Raw genomic sequence first — 5373 nt, 5'->3', positions numbered from 1 at the left:
AAGCTAAATTGAAAAGAGACACAATGGGCGAGAAAGACAGAGACAGAGACAGAGAGAAACAGAGAGGTGAAGGAGTGAGAAGAATAAAAAAAAATCAATAAATAGAAACAAATATATAAACAATCTCTATAGACAAATTCAGGATCTTGAAAAAACTCTGCTAAGAAATAAAGGTGTAGTCAGTCAGATGTACATACTATATATAGCTCCAGTCATATGATCTATTGAAAGTTACATAAATACTCTAAGATCTATTTTTTTTCTGATCTAAAAGTGGTAATTGCAATATATTCCTCTTACAAGGATGTGATAAATTTATAAACTTTAAATATTTTTCCAGTGCTTGGAGCATAGTAAGTTTTTAGTAGAAATTACCCATTTTACTGTTTCTTTATTTTTGTTATTGTTGAGGAAAATTGTTTGAATATATGAGTCAGGACTTTGTATAAAATTTTTTTTTGGTGAATGTTGATTGAATGTATGGAAAAGAAGAAGCAAGGAGTTTATGAAACACATGATGAAAAGAATATGCTGGGATGTATTTAGTCATATGCCAAATATGTGTTATGTCTCCTATGAGCCAGTTAGTAGCACGGACCCTATCCTGAGCGGAAAAAGCAGTTAAATTTTAAAATTCTACAAGTACATAAAATATTTTAAGTGCTATAAAAAAACATTGAGGAAAAGAAGTGTCCTTGTGTTCATTTGTGTGTGACTATTTCATCCATAGAGATACTAATCTAATCAGTAGAGAAAACTCTTCTCCGTAGAAGTGATGCTTATTTTATAATAAATTCACAATTTGCAAGCAATACTGATGATGCTTTTGTTGTGGAGGCCATACCCAGCCGTACAAGGCTGTGATGGTGCTTCCGGGTGAATAGAATCATGCCTGGAGGTGTTTAAGGACTTTCAGCTGTGTGCCAGGGCAATACAATGCCAAAGATCAAATCTAGGACCTCACATATTCAAGGCATTTTCTCTTCCACTTGAACCACATCCCTGACCCTACAATACTTTCGTAATTAGAAAAACTTAAATTAGATTAAACATCAAATCTCATTTTTACACTTCTATATGATGTTTTATTAAAAGATGAATATAATCCATGAATATAATTAACTACACTTGATCTTAGCCAAAAGGCCGAGAAGCGATTGCTATAGCACAGCAGTAGGGCGTTTGCCTGGCACGCAGCCAACATGGCCGACCCGAGTTCGATTCCTCCACCCCTCTCGGAGAGCCCGGCAAGCTACCGAGAGTATCTCGCCCACATGGCAGAGCCTGGCAAGCTCCTCACGACATATTCGATATGCCAAACACAGTAACAACAAAGTCTCCAATGGAGACGTTACTGGGCCCGCTCGAGCAAATCGATGAACAACGGGAGGGCCTTTACTTACTTTATAATTAACTAACCTGATGAACACCACTGTATGAGGTTGTCTAAAATATGAATTTAAAAACACTCTTAATGGGGCTGGAGTGATAGCACAGCAAGTAGGGCATTTGCCTTGCACGCAGCCAACCCGGGTTCGATTCCCAGCATCCCATATGGTCCCCTGAGCACCACCAGGAGTAATTCCTGAGTGCAGAGCCAGGAGTAACCCCTGTGCATTGCTGGGTGTGACCCAAAAAGCAAAAAATAAATAAATAAATAAATAAATAATAAAATAAAATAAAAACACTCTTAATGTGATACACAGGAATACAAATTTTTATGTTTTATGTTTGCCTTGGGCTGGAGCAATAGCATAGCGGGTAAGGCCAATATGGCCAACTCAAGTTCGATTCCTACACCCCTCTCGGAGAGCCCGGCAAGCTACCGAGAGGATCTCGCCCGCATGGCAAAGCCTGGCAAGCAACCCGTGACGTATTCGATATGCCAAACACAGTAACAAGTCTCACAATGGAGATGTTACTGGGCCTGCTCGAGCTAATCGATGAAGAACGGGAGGACCGTGACCGTGATCGTGATGTTTGCCTTGCACGCAACCAACATGGCCGACCCGAGTTCGATTCCTCCACCCCTCTCGGAGAGCCTGGCAAGCTACCGAGAGTATCTCACTCTCACGGCAAAGCCTGGCAAGCTCCCCGTGACATCTTCAATATGCCAAACACAGTAACAAGTCTCACAATGGAGACGTTACTGGGCCTGCTCCAGCAAATCGATGAACAACAGGAGGACAGTGACAGTGACAGATAGTTAAGGTATAATATAATCACTATAAGAAAGATAAATTCCTTTTCTTCCTTTTTTTCTTTTTATTCTTTGGGGTTATACCCAGTGATGGACAGGGAATACTCCTGGCTCTGCACTCAGATATTATACCTGATGGGGCTTAGAGAATCAGAGAGAGGGACAAGATTCAAGCCCAGATCAGTCTCACGGGAGGCAAGCCTCCAAGCCACTATACTATCTCTATGTACTATTCCTCCCAAATGAATTGCCAACTAGAATTATGCATGCTAGCCTCTGAATTTCTGTAGATTTTGTTTCTGGACTTATTTTCTTATTCTGTTCAACACAAGAAAGAAGAGTGCCTGGGTGTGAAAATGAGAATAATAAAGAATACTTAAATATAAGAAGCAATCTGTGACATTGGATTACAGGAATATAAAACACATCATGAGATTTGTATCATCTTTGCATTAATATATGAACAAGAGGCAATATGACTAAGGTGATTGGTCTTTGGAGCAAGACATCTTCTTGTTCAAATACCAGTACCAACTCTTGCTCTCTTTGTTCTCTGCAAAAGGATTATAATTCTGTCTTGATTTTTTTTCATTTATTTTGTGAAATGGCAATAACCATAGTGATAGTATTGTATATTTGTGCGATTTAAAGGAGTTACTCCACATAAACCACTTAGAAAAGTGCTTGGCACGTATTAAAAACTCAGAGTGTCACCCATTATTTGTTGATATTCAACCCCACATATCCTTATTTATTCCATGTAGATTTTTCTTTATGAACATCAACTTAAAGATTAACTACAATGGTAGCACTCCACAGTTTTCTGCCCAAATGATATGTCATAAGAAACTAAATTTAACTCAGCAATTTAATAATGTAAAATTAATGCAAAAAATTTAAAATATTTTGCTTTGCATGTTGGACTTCAATCCATCTCTGTATGCTTCACTTGTTTATGAGTATTACTAATAATCTGGCTAGTAAATATCCGAAGTCAGTATTGAACCTTTTCAGGTATTTCTTCCTCCATGTTTCTTCCCGCCCTACTTAAATTATACGCACCCATCAATTCCTCATTTCTCCTGGCAAGTTTTCTGAGGTGTGTACCAAGTTCTTGAAGAGCTGAATATCATCTTGCCTTGAGTTAAACAGGAGCCAGCTGGCACCATTTATCTCTACAAATTACAAGAAAATGTGAAAAACAACAGGGTGTCTATATGGGGTTGGGCAGAGCCCTAAAGGGCAGCTATGTGTGAAAGAGTATATCATGGCAATGAGCTCGAGAATTAGGTGTAAGTCTGGGAGGTTCAGACTTGACAAGACATATATCACTGTGGTTTCAAGATAAAAATTTCAGATTTTCCCCCTATTCTAAATGTATCTTCAGAAGTTAATATTTCTATGATAATGATAGTAGTGCTGGGGTAAAATTAATTTTCTTACTTCAGTGCTGTATCAATGGATAGCTTCCCCAAAGTCCAGACAGAAGTCGTGAAACACTTGTTTTCTACTTGTGTGTTATTTTGATAAATTATGTAACATCATCATTTTTTTATAGACTAGGTTTTATAATGCATGCCAGTGAAAAGGAACAAACATTACTTTGTAAGCATTTTGTGCCCCAGATGAGTATAATTTCAGTGAGAATTTATAAATAATTATTATTCAGTCAAAATGCTACAATCTATTTGAAACCATACAGAGAAAGATTATCCAAGATGAATGTATGCATGGTATTTTTGGAAGGAAGAGATAAGTATAAATCTTTCTTCGCACTTTGTGTGTATGCCATAATGGAAGAAGTTCTTAAATCAGAAAAATGATAAATTTTAAGATTGAATTATTAGAAAAAAATTATCTTGCTCTAAATAAACTTTCCCACCTATTCTTGTTACTACATCTAAATGAACTTAAGAATGAAGTCAGGAAAACTATTTTTAAAATATGCATAATTATGGGATTGAGAGAACTTGTTGAAATTTGTATAATTTTAAAAAATTATATTTAAAGGTATTACAAAATTTTCTCTCTTGCATAAACAAATAGACATATTTCAGACATTACTTTAGGAATAATTTAAATATAAATAAAGAACTACTGTTATTTTCTAATTTTCTAGAAGTCTGCATAAATAACAGTTGTGTACATCCTTATTTTTATAAAGAACAAGTCATATTTTAACTTTGGTTCATGGGCAGATATTGAGACTAATCATAAACCAGTTTTTTAATTCCCTATAAATGCATACAATTCTGGGTCACAGTAAGCAATGATTTCAGAAAGTAGATTTTTGGGAACACTTTCAAATATGATAAAAATGTATTTCGGGATACACTACAAGACTAAAAATATGTTATGAAAATGTAGAGGCAATCTTTAGAATTTTGATTCAGTTCTTGATGTTATTCTTATCAGCATACTAGAATTCATTACAGTCTAAGATACAGCTGAAGCAGTGGCTCTAAAAATTTTAGTCTTAGAATCGTTTTATAGTTTATTTTCTTTATGTGTGGCCATAAATATCAATATTTACTGATTTGGAAATGAAAACTAAGCTTTTTAACACAAGAATTTATGATCACACATTCCATTAGCTTTGAATTGACATCATTACGTGTTAGGTAACATTTAGGAAAATACCCTGATATAAAAGAATGAAAAAGAGGGATTAGACAAATACGTTGTTGGCACTGGTATAAAAATAGTTTCTCATAATAAAACTCCAGGTCTTAGGACCCCAATGGGTCTCTTTGAGGATGGCTATGATACAGCATTAGTAACTGGAGGATTATCAAGATGTTCAGTGACATGTAAAAGTAAAGTAAAGGCCCTCCCGTTGTTCATCGATTTGCTCGAGTGGGCCCAGTAATGTCTCCATTGGAGATTTTGTTGTTACTGTGTTTGGCATATCAAATACATCGCGGGTGGCTTGCCAGGCTCTGCCGTGCGGGCGAGATACTCTCGGTAGCTTGCTGGGCTCTCCGAGAGGAGCAGAGGAATCGAACTCAGGTCGGCCATGTTGGCTGCATTCAAGGCAAACACCCTACCACTTTGCTATTGCTCCAACCCCAACACTAAGAAACTCAAGGGGAAAGTATCAAAAGGCATGTCTTAGTGTATAAATTCTATTAAAGGCCCTGGATAATATAAATAAGCATGTGATTTTTATTCAC

General features: G+C 36.5%; 1 pseudogene; it reads right to left on the bottom strand.

Annotated features, from left to right (window-relative positions):
* Positions 1-1077: 1077 nt before the first annotated feature.
* LOC130028052 (uncharacterized) lies at positions 1078-1158 on the bottom strand (annotated as a pseudogene).
* Positions 1159-5373: the final 4215 nt, after the last annotated feature.

Source organism: Sorex fumeus, unplaced genomic scaffold (assembly GCF_029834395.1).
Source record: "Sorex fumeus unplaced genomic scaffold, SorFum_2.1 ptg000038l, whole genome shotgun sequence".
Taxonomy (NCBI): Eukaryota; Metazoa; Chordata; class Mammalia; order Eulipotyphla; family Soricidae; genus Sorex; species Sorex fumeus.
Note: the sequence above shows the minus strand (reverse complement) of the source record. Positions and strands in the feature narration are given on the sequence as shown.